We start from the raw sequence: 16,387 nt of genomic DNA, 5'->3' as shown, positions 1-16,387 counted from the left end.
GTTTCGAAAACTCAATAAAAATTATAAGATTTAAAAAAAAAGAAGGGTAAGGTGGGGAGAGCTAGATTCTTTTCATCATAAGGCATAGAGACTTTGGGACGGGACCCACCATAATCAAATCTCCATAAAGGAGCTATAAACATAAATATAACTTATTTCTTCTTTTACAGGTGCCACTAATTTCTAACACTAATAACATTTAGCGCTCATTGTTAATACATAGTTCTATTCTTGTTACTGAGCTGCTGCACATATTATAGCGCGGTGTTACCATTCTTTTGATAAACAATGTGACTCCGCAGGCCATACCCCACTGCAATATAAGCACAGAGACTCCGCAGGCCATACCCCACTGTAATATAAGCACAGTGACTCCGCAGGCCATACCCCACTGTGATATAAGAACTGTGACCCCGCAGGCCATACCCCACTGCTATATAAGCACAGTGACTCCGCAGTCCATACCCCACTGCGATATTAGCACTGTGACTCCGCAGTCCATACCCCACTGCGATATAAGCACTGTGACTCCGCAGTCCATACCCTACTGCGATATAAGCACTGTGACTCCGCAGTCCATACCCCACTGCGATATAAGCACTGTGACTCCGCAGTCCACACCCCACTGCGATATAAGCACTGTGACTCCGCAGGCCATACCCCACTGCTATATAAGAACTGAGACTCTGCACGCCATACCCCACTGCAATATAAGCACTGTGACTCCGCAGGACATACCCCACTGCAATATAAGCACTGTGACTCCACAGCCCACACCCCACTGCAATATAAGCACTGTGACTCCGCAGGCCATACCCCACTGCAAAATAAGCACTGTGACCCAGCAGGCCATACCACACTGCAATATAAGCACAGTGACTCCGCAGGCCATACCCCACTGCAATATAAGCACTGTGACTCCGCAGGCCATACCCCACTGCAATATAAGCACTGTGACCCAGCAGGCCATACCACACTGCAATATAAGCACAGTGACTCCGCAGGCCATACCCCACTGCAATATAAGCACAGTGACTCCGCAGGCCATACCCCACTGCAATATAAGAACTGTGACCCCGCAGGCCATACCCCACTACTATATAAGCACTGTGACTCCGCAGTCCATACCCCACTGCGATATTAGCACTGTGACTCCGCAGTCCATACCCCACTGCGATATAAGCACTGTGACTCCGCAGTCCATACCCCACTGCGATATAAGCACTGTGACTCCGCAGTCCACACCCCACTGCGATATAAGCACTGTGACTCCGCAGTCCACACCCCACTGCGATATAAGCACTGTGACTCCGCAGTCCACACCCCACTGCGATATAAGCACTGTGACTCCGCAGGCCATACCCCACTGCTATATAAGAACTGTGACTCTGCACGCCATACCCCACTACAATATAAGCACTGTGACTCCGCAGGCCATACCCCACTGCAATATGAGCACTGTGACTCCACAGCCCACACCCCACTGCAATATAAGCACTGTGACTCCACAGGCCATACCCCACTGCAATATAAGCACTGTGACCCAGCAGGCCATACCACACTGCAATATAAGCACAGTGACTCCGCAGGCCATACCCCACTGCAATATAAGCACTGTGACTCCGCAGGCCATACCCCACTGCAATATAAGCACTGTGACCCAGCAGGCCATACCACACTGCAATATAAGCACAGTGACTCCGCAGGCCATACCCCAATGCAATATAAGAACTGTGACCCCGCAGGCCATACCCCACTGCTATATAAGCACAGTGACTCCGCAGTCCGTACCCCACTGCGATATTAGCACTGTGACTCCGCAGTCCATACCCCACTGCGATATAAGCACTGTGACTCCGCAGTCCATACCCTACTGCGATATAAGCACTGTGACTCCGCAGTCCATACCCCACTGCGATATAAGCACTGTGACTCCGCAGTCCACACCCCACTGCGATATAAGCACTGTGACCCCGCAGGCCATACCCCACTGCTATATAAGAAATGTGACTCTGCACGCCATACCCCACTGCAATATAAGCACTGTGACTCCGCAGGACATACCCCACTGCAATATAAGCACTGTGACTCCACAGCCCACACCCCACTGCAATATAAGCACTGTGACTCCGCAGGCCATACCCCACTGCAAAATAAGCACTGTGACCCAGCAGGCCATACCACACTGCAATATAAGCACAGTGACTCCGCAGGCCATACCCCACTGCAATATAAGCACTGTGACTCCGCAGGCCATACCCCACTGCAATATAAGCACTGTGACCCAGCAGGCCATACCACACTGCAATATAAGCACAGTGACTCCGCAGGCCATACCCCACTGCAATATAAGCACAGTGACTCCGCAGGCCATACCCCACTGCAATATAAGAACTGTGACCCCGCAGGCCATACCCCACTACTATATAAGCACTGTGACTCCGCAGTCCATACCCCACTGCGATATTAGCACTGTGACTCCGCAGTCCATACCCCACTGCGATATAAGCACTGTGACTCCGCAGTCCATACCCCACTGCGATATAAGCACTGTGACTCCGCAGTCCACACCCCACTGCGATATAAGCACTGTGACTCCGCAGTCCACACCCCACTGCGATATAAGCACTGTGACTCCGCAGTCCACACCCCACTGCGATATAAGCACTGTGACTCCGCAGGCCATACCCCACTGCTATATAAGAACTGTGACTCTGCACGCCATACCCCACTACAATATAAGCACTGTGACTCCGCAGGCCATACCCCACTGCAATATGAGCACTGTGACTCCACAGCCCACACCCCACTGCAATATAAGCACTGTGACTCCACAGGCCATACCCCACTGCAATATAAGCACTGTGACCCAGCAGGCCATACCACACTGCAATATAAGCACAGTGACTCCGCAGGCCATACCCCACTGCAATATAAGCACTGTGACTCCGCAGGCCATACCCCACTGCAATATAAGCACTGTGACCCAGCAGGCCATACCACACTGCAATATAAGCACAGTGACTCCGCAGGCCATACCCCAATGCAATATAAGAACTGTGACCCCGCAGGCCATACCCCACTGCTATATAAGCACAGTGACTCCGCAGTCCATACCCCACTGCGATATTAGCACTGTGACTCCGCAGTCCATACCCCACTGCGATATAAGCACTGTGACTCCGCAGTCCATACCCTACTGCGATATAAGCACTGTGACTCCGCAGTCCATACCCCACTGCGATATAAGCACTGTGACTCCGCAGTCCACACCCCACTGCGATATAAGCACTGTGACCCCGCAGGCCATACCCCACTGCTATATAAGAAATGTGACTCTGCACGCCATACCCCACTGCAATATAAGCACTGTGACTCCGCAGGAAATACCCCACTGCAATATAAGCACTGTGACTCCACAGCCCACACCCCACTGCAATATAAGCACTGTGACTCCGCAGGCCATACCCCACTGCAAAATAAGCACTGTGACCCAGCAGGCCATACCACACTGCAATATAAGCACAGTGACTCCGCAGGCCATACCCCACTGCAATATAAGCACTGTGACTCCGCAGGCCATACCCCACTGCAATATAAGCACTGTGACCCAGCAGGCCATACCACACTGCAATATAAGCACAGTGACTCCGCAGGCCATACCACACTGCAATATAAGCACAGTGACTCCGCAGGCCATACCCCACTGCAATATAAGAACTGTGACCCCGCAGGCCATACCCCACTGCTATATAAGCACTGTGACTCCGCAGTCCATACCCCACTGCGATATTAGCACTGTGACTCCGCAGTCCATACCCCACTGCGATATAAGCACTGTGACTCCGCAGGCCATACCCCACTGCAATATAAGCACTGTGACCCAGCAGGCCATACCACACTGCAATATAAGCACAGTGACTCCGCAGGCCATACCCCACTGCAATATAAGCACAGTGACTCCGCAGGCCATACCCCACTGCAATATAAGAACTGTGACCCCGCAGGCCATACCCCACTGCTATATAAGCACTGTGACTCCGCAGTCCATACCCCACTGCGATACTAGCACTGTGACTCCGCAGTCCATATCCCACTGCGATATAAGCACTGTGACTCCGCAGTCCATACCCCACTGCGATATAAGCACTGTGACTCCGCAGTCCACACCCCACTGCGATATAAGCACTGTGACTCCGCAGTCCACACCCCACTGCGATATAAGCACTGTGACTCCGCAGGCCATACCCCACTGCTATATAAGAACTGTGACTCTGCACGCCATACCCCACTGCAATATAAGCACTGTGACTCCGCAGGCCATACCCCACTGCAATATGAGCACTGTGACTCCGCAGCCCACACCCCACTGCAATATAAGCACTGTGACCCAGCAGGCCATACCACACTGCAATATAAGCACAGTGACTCCGCAGGCCATACCCCACGGCAATATAAGCACTGTGACTCCGCAGGCCATACCCCACTGCAATATAAGCACAGTGACCCCGCAGGCCATACCCCACTGCAATATAAGAACTGTGACCCCGCAGGCCATACCCCACTGCTATATAAGCACTATGACTCCGCAGTCCATACCCCACTGCGATATTAGAACTGTGACTCCGCAGTCCATACCCCACTGCGATATAAGCACTGTGACTCCGCAGTCCATACCCCACTGCGATATAAGCAATGTGACTCCGCAGTCCATACCCCACTGCGATATAAGCACTGTGACTCCGCAGTCCACACCCCACTGCGATATAAGCACTGTGACTCCGCAGGCCATACCCCACTGCGATATAAGCACTGTGACTCCGCAGTCCACACCCCACTGCGATATAAGCACAGTGACTCCGCAGGCCATACCCCACTGCAATATAAGCACTGTGACTCCACAGCCCACACCCCACTGCAATATAAGCACTGTGACTCCGCAGGCCATACCCCACTGCAATATAAGAACTGTGACCCCGCAGGCCATACCCCACTGCTATATAAGCACAGTGACTCCGCAGTCCATACCCCACTGCGATATTAGCACTGTGACTCCGCAGTCCATACCCCACTGCGATATAAGCACTGTGACTCCGCAGTCCATGCCCTACTGCGATATAAGCACTGTGACTCCGCAGTCCATACCCCACTGCGATATAAGCACTGTGACTCCGCAGTCCACACCCCACTGCGATATAAGCACTGTGACTCCGTAGGCCATACCCCACTGCTATATAAGAACTGTGACTCTGCACGCCATACCCCACTGCAATATAAGCACTGTGACTCCGCAGGACATAACCCACTGCAATATAAGCACTGTGACTCCACAGCCCACACCCCACTGCAATATAAGCACTGTGACTCCGCAGGCCATACCCCACTGCAATATAAGCACTGTGACCCAGCAGGCCATACCACACTGCAATATAAGCACAGTGACTCCGCAGGCCATACCCCACTGCAATATAAGCACTGTGACTCTGCAGGCCATACCCCACTGCAATATAAGCACTGTGACCCAGCAGGCCATACGACACTGCAATATAAGCACAGTGACTCCGCAGGCCATACCCCACTGCAATATAAGCACAGTGACTCCGCAGGCCATACCCCACTGCAATATAAGAACTGTGACCCCGCAGGCCATACCCCACTGCTATATAAGCACTGTGACTCCGCAGTCCATACCCCACTGCGATATTAGCACTGTGACTCCGCAGTCCATACCCCACTGCGATATAAGCACTGTGACTCCGCAGTCCATACCCCACTGCGATATAAGCACTGTGACTCCGCAGTCCACACCCCACTGCGATATAAGCACTGTGACTCCGCAGTCCACACCCCACTGCGATATAAGCACTGTGACTCCGCAGTCCACACCCCACTGCGATATAAGCACTGTGACTCCGCAGGCCATACCCCACTGCGATATAAGAACTGTGACTCTGCACGCCATACCCCACTACAATATAAGCACTGTGACTCCGCAGGCCACACCCCACTGCAATATGAGCACTGTGACTCCACAGCCCACACCCCACTGCAATATAAGCACTGTGACTCCGCAGGCCATACCCCACTGCAATATAAGCACTGTGACCCAGCAGGCCATACCACACTGCAATATAAGCACAGTGACTCGGCAGGCCATACCCCACTGCAATATAAGCACTGTGACTCCGCAGGCCATACCCCACTGCAATATAAGCACAGTGACCCCGCAGGCCATACCCCACTGCAATATAAGAACTGTGACCCCGCAGGCCATACCCCACTGCTATATAAGCACTGTGACTCCGCAGTCCATGCCCCACTGCGATATTAGCACTGTGACTCCGCAGTCCATACCCCACTGCGATATAAGCACTGTGACTCCGCAGTCCATACCCCACTGCGATATAAGCACTGTGACTCCGCAGTCCACACCCCACTGCGATATAAGCACTGTGACTCCGCAGGCCACACCCCACTGCAAAATAAGCACTGTGACTCCACAGCCCACACCCCACTGCAATATAAGCACTGTGACTCCGCAGGCCATACCACACTGCAATATAAGCACTGTGACCGAGCAGGCCATACCACACTGCAATATAAGCACAGTGACTCCGCAGGCCATACCCCACTGCAATATAAGCACTGTGACTCCGCAGGCCATACCCCACTGCGATATAAGCACTGTGACCCAGCAGGCCACGCCACACTGCAATATAAGCACAGTGACTCTGCACGCCATACCCCACTGCAATATAAGCACTGTGACTCCGCAGGCCATACCCCACTGCAATATAAGCACTGTGACTCCACAGCCCACACCCCACTGCAATATAAGCACTGTGACTCCGCAGGCCATACCCCACTGCAATATAAGCACTGTGACCCAGCAGGCCATACCACACTGCGATATAAGCACAGCGACTCCGCAGGCCATACCCCACTGCGATATAAGCAGTGTGACTCCGCAGGCCATACCCCACTGCAATATAAGCACAGTGACCCCGCAGGCCATACCCCACTGCAATATAAGAACTGTGACCCCGCAGGCCATACCCCACTGCTATATAAGCACTGTGACTCCGCAGTCCATACCCCACTGCGATATTAGCACTGTGACTCCGCAGTCCATACCCCACTGCGATATAAGCACAGCGACTCCGCAGTCCATACCCCACTGCGATATAAGCACTGTGACACCACAGTCCATACCCCACTGCGATATAAGCACTGTGACTCCGCAGTCCACACCCCACTGCGATATAAGCACTGTGACTCCGCAGGCCATACCCCACTGCTATATAAGAACTGTGACTCTGCCCGCCATACCCCACTGCAATATAAGCTCTGTGACTCCGCAGGCCATACCCCACTGTGATATAAGCACTGTGACTCCGCAGGCCATACCCCACTGCTATATAAGCACTATGACTACACAGGCCATACCCCACTGCAATATAAGCACTCTGACTCCACAGGCCATACGCCACTGCAATATAAGCACTATGACTCCGGAAGCCATACCCCACTGCAATATAAGCACTGTGACTCCACAGGCCATACCCCACTGCAATATAAGAACTGTGACCCCGCAGGCCATACCCCACTGCTATATAAGCCCTGTGACTCCGCAGACCATACCCCACTGCAATATAAGCACTGTGACCCAGCAGGCCATACCACACTGCAATATAAGCACTGTGACTCGGCAGTCCATACCCCACTGCGATATAAGCACTGTGACTCCGCAGGCCATACCCCACTGCGATATAAGCACTGTGACTCCGCAGGCCATACCCCACTGCAATATAAGCACTGTGACTCCGCAGGCCATACCCCACTGCAATATAAGCACTGTGACTCCGCAGGCCATACCCCACTGCAATATAAGCACTGTGACTCCGCAGGCCATACCCCACTGCGATATAAGCACTGTGACTCCGCAGGCCATACCCCACTGCTATATAAGAACTGTGACTCTGCACGCCATACCCCACTACAATATAAGCACTGTGACTCCGCAGGCCATACCCCACTGCAATATGAGCACTGTGACTCCACAGCCCACACCCCACTGCAATATAAGCACTGTGACTACGCAGGCCATACCCCACTGCAATATAAGCACTGTGACCCAGCAGGCCATACCACACAGCAATATAAGCACAGTGACTCGGCAGGCCATACCCCACTGCAATATAAGCACTGTGACTCCGCAGGCCATACCCCACTGCAATATAAGCACAGTGACCCCGCAGGCCATACCCCACTGCAATATAAGAACTGTGACCCCGCAGGCCATACCCCACTGCTATATAAGCACTGTGACTCCGCAGTCCATACCCCACTGCGATATTAGCACTGTGACTCCGCAGTCCATACCCCACTGCGATATAAGCACTGTGACTCCGCAGTCCATACCCCATTGCGATATAAGCACTGTGACTCCGCAGTCCACACCCCACTGCGATATAAGCACTGTGACTCCGCAGGCCATACCCCACTGCAAAATAAGCACTGTGACTCCACAGCCCACACCCCACTGCAATATAAGCACTGTGACTCCGCAGGCCATACCACACTGCAATATAAGCACTGTGACCGAGCAGGCCATACCACACTGCAATATAAGCACAGTGACTCCGCAGGCCATACCCCACTGCAATATAAGCACTGTGACTCCGCAGGCCATACCCCACTGCAATATAAGCACTGTGACCGAGCAGGCCATACCACACTGCAATATAAGCACTGTGACTCCGCAGGCCATACCCCACTGCAATATAAGCACTGTGACTCCACAGCCCACACCCCACTGCAATATAAGCACTGTGACTCCGCAGGCCATACCCCACTGCAATATAAGCACTGTGACCCAGCAGGCCATACCCCACTGCGATATAAGCACAGCGACTCCGCAGGCCATACCCCACTGCGATATAAGCAGTGTGACTCCGCAGGCCATACCCCACTGCAATATAAGCACAGTGACCCCGCAGGCCATACCCCACTGCAATATAAGAACTGTGACCCCGCAGGCCATACCCCACTGCTATATAAGCACTGTGACTCCGCAGTCCATACCACACTGCGATATAAGCAGTGTGACTCCGCAGGCCATACCCCACTGCAATATAAGCACAGTGACCCCGCAGGCCATACCCCACTGCAATATAAGAACTGTGACCCCGCAGGCCATACCCCACTGCTATATAAGCACTGTGACTCCGCAGTCCATACCACACTGCGATATAAGCACAGCGACTCCGCAGGCCATACCCCACTGCGATATAAGCAGTGTGACTCCGCAGGCCATACCCCACTGCAATATAAGCACAGTGACCCCGCAGGCCATACCCCACTGCAATATAAGAACTGTGACCCCGCAGGCCATACCCCAATGCTATATAAGCACTGTGACTCCGCAGTCCATACCCCACTGCGATATTAGCACTGTGACTCCGCAGTCCATACCCCACTGCGATATAAGCACTGCGACTCCGCAGTCCATACCCCACTGCGATATAAGCACTGTGACACCGCAGTCCATACCCCACTGCAATATAAGCACAGTGACTCTGCACGCCATACCCCACTGCAATATAAGCACTGTGACTCCGCAGGCCATACCCCACTGCAATATAAGCACTGTGACTCCACAGCCCACACCCCACTGCAATATAAGCACTGTGACTCCGCAGGCCATACCCCACTGCAATATAAGCACTGTGACCCAGCAGGCCATACCACACTGCGATATAAGCACAGCGACTCCGCAGGCCATACCCCACTGCGATATAAGCAGTGTGACTCCGCAGGCCATACCCCACTGCAATATAAGCACAGTGACCCCGCAGGCCATACCCCACTGCAATATAAGAACTGTGACCCCGCAGGCCATACCCCACTGCTATATAAGCACTGTGACTCCGCAGTCCATACCCCACTGCGATATTAGCACTGTGACTCCGCAGTCCATACCCCACTGCGATATAAGCACTGCGACTCCGCAGTCCATACCCTACTGCGATATAAGCACTGTGACACCGCAGTCCATACCCCACTGCGATATAAGCACTGTGACTCCGCAGTCCACACCCCACTGCGATATAAGCACTGTGACTCCGCAGGCCATACCCCACTGCTATATAAGAACTGTGACTCTGCACGCCATACCCCACTGCAATATAAGCTCTGTGACTCCGCAGGCCATACCCCACTGTGATATACGCACTGTGACTCCGCAGGCCATACCCCACTGCTATATAAGCACTATGACTACACAGGCCATACCCCACTGCAATATAAGCACTCTGACTCCACAGGCCGTACGCCACTGCAATATAAGCACTATGACTCCGGAAGCCATACCCCACTGCAATATAAGCACTGTGACTCCACAGGCCATACCCCACTGCAATATAAGAACTGTGACCCCGCAGGCCATACCCCACTGCTATATAAGCCCTGTGACTCCGCAGACCATACCCCACTGCAATATAAGCACTGTGACCCAGCAGGCCATACCACACTGCAATATAAGCACTGTGACTCGGCAGTCCATACCCCACTGCGATATAAGCACTGTGACTCCGCAGGCCATACCCCACTGCGATATAAGCACTGTGACTCCGCAGGCCATACCCCACTGCAATATAAGCACTGTGACTCCGCAGGCCATACCCCACTGCAATATAAGCACTGTGACTCCGCAGGCCATACCCCACTGCAATATAAGCACTGTGACTCCGCAGGCCATACCCCACGGCAATATAAGCACTATGACTCCACAGGCCATACCCCACTGCAATATAAGCACTGTGACTCCACAGGCCATACCCCACTGCAATATGAGCACTGTGACTCCGCAGGCCATACCCCACTGCAATATAAGCACTGTGACTCCACAGGCCATACCCCACTGCGATATAAACACTGTGACTACACAGGCCATACCCCACTGCGATATAAGCACTGTGACTCCACAGGCCATACCCCACTGCAATATAAGCACTGTGACTCCACAGGCCATACCCCACTGCAATAAAAGCACTATGACTCCGCAAGCCATACCCCACTGCAATATAAGCACTGTGACTCCACAGGCCATACCCCACTGCAATATAAGCACTATGACTCCGAAGGCCATACCCCACTGCGATATAAGCACTGTGACTCCGCAGGCCATACTCCACTGCGATATAAGCACTGTGACTACACAGGCCATACCCTACTGCAATATAAACACTCTGACTACACAGCCCATACCCCACTGCGATATAAGCACTGTGACTACACAGGCCATACCCCACTGCGATATAAGCACTGTGACTACACAGGCCATTCCCAACTGCAATATAAGGACTGTGACTACACAGGCCATCCCCCACTGCGATATAAGCACTGTGACTCCGCAGGCCATACCCCACTGCGATATAAGCACTGTGACTCCGCAGGCCATACCCCACTGCGATATAAGCACTGTGACTCCGCAGGCCATACCCCACTGCGATATAAGCACTGTGACTCCGCAGGCCATACCTACCTGCAATATAAGCACTGTGACTCCGCAGGCCATTCCCCACTGCGATATAAGCACTGTGACTCCGCAGGCCATACCCCACTGCGATATAAGCTCTGTGACTACACAGCCCATACCCCACTGCGATATAAGCAGTGTGAGTACACAGGCCATACCCCACAGCGATATAAGCACTGTGACTACACAGGCCATACCCCACTGCAATATAAGCACTCTGACTCCACAGGCCATACGCCACTGCAATATAAGCACTATGACTCCGGAAGCCATACCCCACTGCAATATAAGCACTGTGACTCCACAGGCCATACCCCACTGCAATATAAGAACTGTGACCCCGCAGGCCATACCCCACTGCTATATAAGCCCTGTGACTCCGCAGACCATACCCCACTGCAATATAAGCACTGTGACCCAGCAGGCCATACCACACTGCAATATAAGCACTGTGACTCGGCAGTCCATACCCCACTGCGATATAAGCACTGTGACTCCGCAGGCCATACCCCACTGCGATATAAGCACTGTGACTCCGCAGGCCATACCCCACTGCGATATAAGCACTGTGACTCCGCAGGCCATACCCCACTGCAATATAAGCACTGTGACTCCGCAGGCCATACCCCACTGCAATATAAGCACTGTGACTCCGCAGGCCATACCCCACGGCAATATAAGCACTATGACTCCACAGGCCATACCACACTGCAATATAAGCACTGTGACTCCACAGGCCATACCCCACTGCAATATGAGCACTGTGACTCCGCAGGCCATACCCCACTGCAATATAAGCACTGTGACTCCACAGGCCATACCCCACTGCGATATAAACACTGTGACTACACAGGCCATACCCCACTGCGATATAAGCACTGTGACTCCACAGGCCATACCCCACTGCAATATAAGCACTGTGACTCCACAGGCCATACCCCACTGCAATAAAAGCACTATGACTCCGCAAGCCATACCCCACTGCAATATAAGCACTGTGACTCCACAGGCCATACCCCACTGCAATATAAGCACTATGACTCCGAAGGCCATACCCCACTGCGATATAAGCACTGTGACTCCGCAGGCCATACTCCACTGCGATATAAGCACTGTGACTACACAGGCCATACCCTACTGCAATATAAACACTCTGACTACACAGCCCATACCCCACTGCGATATAAGCACTGTGACTACACAGGCCATACCCCACTGCGATATAAGCACTGTGACTACACAGGCCATCCCCAACTGCAATATAAGGACTGTGACTACACAGGCCATCCCCCACTGCGATATAAGCACTGTGACTCCGCAGGCCATACCCCACTGCGATATAAGCACTGTGACTCCGCAGGCCATACCCCACTGCGATATAAGCACTGTGACTCCGCAGGCCATACCCCACTGCGATATAAGCACTGTGACTCCGCAGGCCATACCTACCTGCGATATAAGCACTGTGACTCCGCAGGCCATTCCCCACTGCGATATAAGCACTGTGACTCCGCAGGCCATACCCCACTGCGATATAAGCTCTGTGACTACACAGCCCATACCCCACTGCGATATAAGCAGTGTGAGTATACAGGCCATACCCCACAGCGATATAAGCACTGTGACTACACAGGCCATACCCCACTGCGATATAAGCACTGTGAATACGCAGGCCATACCCCACTGCGATATAAGCACTGTGACTCCGCAGGCCATACCCCACTGCGATATAAGCACTGTGACTCCGCAGGCCATACCCCACTGCGATATAAGCACTGTGACTCCGCAGGCCATACCCCACTGCGATATAAGCACTGTGACTCCGCAGGCCATACCCCACTGCGATATAAGCACTGTGACTCCGCAGGCCATACCCCACTGCGATATAAGCACTGTGACTCCGCAGGCCATACCCCATTGTAATATAAGCACTGTGACTCCGCAGGCCATACCACACTGCAATATTAGCACTGTGACTCCGCAGGTCATACCCCACTGCAATATAAGCACTGTGACTACGCAGGCCATACCCCACTGTGATATAAGCACTGTGACTCCACAGGCCATACACCATTGCGATATAAGCACTGTGACTCCGCAGGCCATACCCCACTGCGATATAAGCACTGTGACTCCGCAGGCCATACCCCACTGCGTTATAAGCACTGTGACTCCGCAGGCCATACCCCACTGCGATATAAGCACTGTGACTACACAGGCCATACCCCACTGCGATATAAGCACTGTGACCACACAGGCCATACCCCACTGCAATATAAGAACTGTGACCCCGCAGGCCATACCCCACTGCAATATAAGCACTGTGACTCCGCAGGCCATACCCCACTGCAATATAAGCACTGTGACTTCGCAGTCCATACCCCACTGCAATATAAGCACTGTGACTACACAGGCCATACCCCACTGCAATATAAGAACTGTGACCCCGCAGGCCATACCCCACTGTGATATAAGCACTGTGACTCCGCAGGCCATACCTCACTGCAATATAAGAACTGTGACCCCGCAGGCCATACCCCACTGCAATATAAGCACTGTGACTACACAGGCCATACCCCACTGCAATATAAGAACTGTGACTCCGCAGGCCATACCCCACTGCGATATAAGCACTGTGACTCCACAGGCCATACCACACTGCGATATAAGCACTGTGACTACACAGGCCATACCCCACTGCAATATAAGCACTGTGACTCTGAAGGCCATATCCCACTGTGATATAAGCACTGTGACTCCACAGGCCATACCCCACTGCAATATTAGCACTGTGACTCCGCAGGCCATACCCCACTGCAATATAAGCACTGTGACTCCGCAGGCCATACCCCACTGCGATATAAGCACTGTGACTCCGCAGGCCATACTCCACTGCGATATAAGCACTGTGACTACACAGGCCATACCCTACTGCAATATAAACACTCTGACTACACAGCCCATACCCCACTGCGATATAAGCACTGTGACTACACAGGCCATACCCCACTGCGATATAAGCACTGTGACTACACAGGCCATCCCCAACTGCAATATAAGGACTGTGACTACACAGGCCATCCCCCACTGCGATATAAGCACTGTGACTCCGCAGGCCATACCCCACTGCGATATAAGCACTGTGACTCCGCAGGCCATACCCCACTGCGATATAAGCACTGTGACTCCGCAGGCCATACCCCACTGCGATATAAGCACTGTGACTCCGCAGGCCATACCTACCTGCGATATAAGCACTGTGACTCCGCAGGCCATTCCCCACTGCGATATAAGCACTGTGACTCCGCAGGCCATACCCCACTGCGATATAAGCTCTGTGACTACACAGCCCATACCCCACTGCGATATAAGCAGTGTGAGTATACAGGCCATACCCCACAGCGATATAAGCACTGTGACTACACAGGCCATACCCCACTGCGATATAAGCACTGTGAATACGCAGGCCATACCCCACTGCGATATAAGCACTGTGACTCCGCAGGCCATACCCCACTGCGATATAAGCACTGTGACTCCGCAGGCCATACCCCACTGCGATATAAGCACTGTGACTCCGCAGGCCATACCCCACTGCGATATAAGCACTGTGACTCCGCAGGCCATACCCCACTGCGATATAAGCACTGTGACTCCGCAGGCCATACCCCACTGCGATATAAGCACTGTGACTCCGCAGGCCATACCCCATTGTAATATAAGCACTGTGACTCCGCAGGCCATACCACACTGCAATATTAGCACTGTGACTCCGCAGGTCATACCCCACTGCAATATAAGCACTGTGACTACGCAGGCCATACCCCACTGTGATATAAGCACTGTGACTCCACAGGCCATACACCATTGCGATATAAGCACTGTGACTCCGCAGGCCATACCCCACTGCGATATAAGCACTGTGACTCCGCAGGCCATACCCCACTGCGTTATAAGCACTGTGACTCCGCAGGCCATACCCCACTGCGATATAAGCACTGTGACTACACAGGCCATACCCCACTGCGATATAAGCACTGTGACCACACAGGCCATACCCCACTGCAATATAAGAACTGTGACCCCGCAGGCCATACCCCACTGCAATATAAGCACTGTGACTCCGCAGGCCATACCCCACTGCAATATAAGCACTGTGACTTCGCAGTCCATACCCCACTGCAATATAAGCACTGTGACTACACAGGCCATACCCCACTGCAATATAAGAACTGTGACCCCGCAGGCCATACCCCACTGTGATATAAGCACTGTGACTCCGCAGGCCATACCTCACTGCAATATAAGAACTGTGACCCCGCAGGCCATACCCCACTGCAATATAAGCACTGTGACTACACAGGCCATACCCCACTGCAATATAAGAACTGTGACTCCGCAGGCCATACCCCACTGCGATATAAGCACTGTGACTCCACAGGCCATACCACACTGCGATATAAGCACTGTGACTACACAGGCCATACCCCACTGCAATATAAGCACTGTGACTCTGAAGGCCATATCCCACTGTGATATAAGCACTGTGACTCCACAGGCCATACCCCACTGCAATATTAGCACTGTGACTCCGCAGGCCATACCCCACTGCAATATAAGCACTGTGACTCCGCAGGCCATACCCCACTGCAATATAAGCACTGTGACTCCGCAGGCCATACCCCACTGCAATATAAGCACTATGACCGCAGGCCATACCCGACTGCAATATAAGCACTGTGACCCCGCAGGACATACCCCACTGCAATATAAGCACTGTAACTCCGCAGGCCATACTCCACTGCAATATAAGCACTGTGACTATACAGGCCATACCCCACTGCGATA

Source organism: Taudactylus pleione, unplaced genomic scaffold (genome assembly GCF_031769625.1).
Source record: "Taudactylus pleione unplaced genomic scaffold, aTauple2 ptg000743l, whole genome shotgun sequence".
Lineage (NCBI taxonomy): Eukaryota > Metazoa > Chordata > Amphibia > Anura > Myobatrachidae > Taudactylus > Taudactylus pleione.
The sequence above is the reverse complement of the archived record's forward strand: the minus strand, read 5'-3'. Positions refer to the sequence as shown.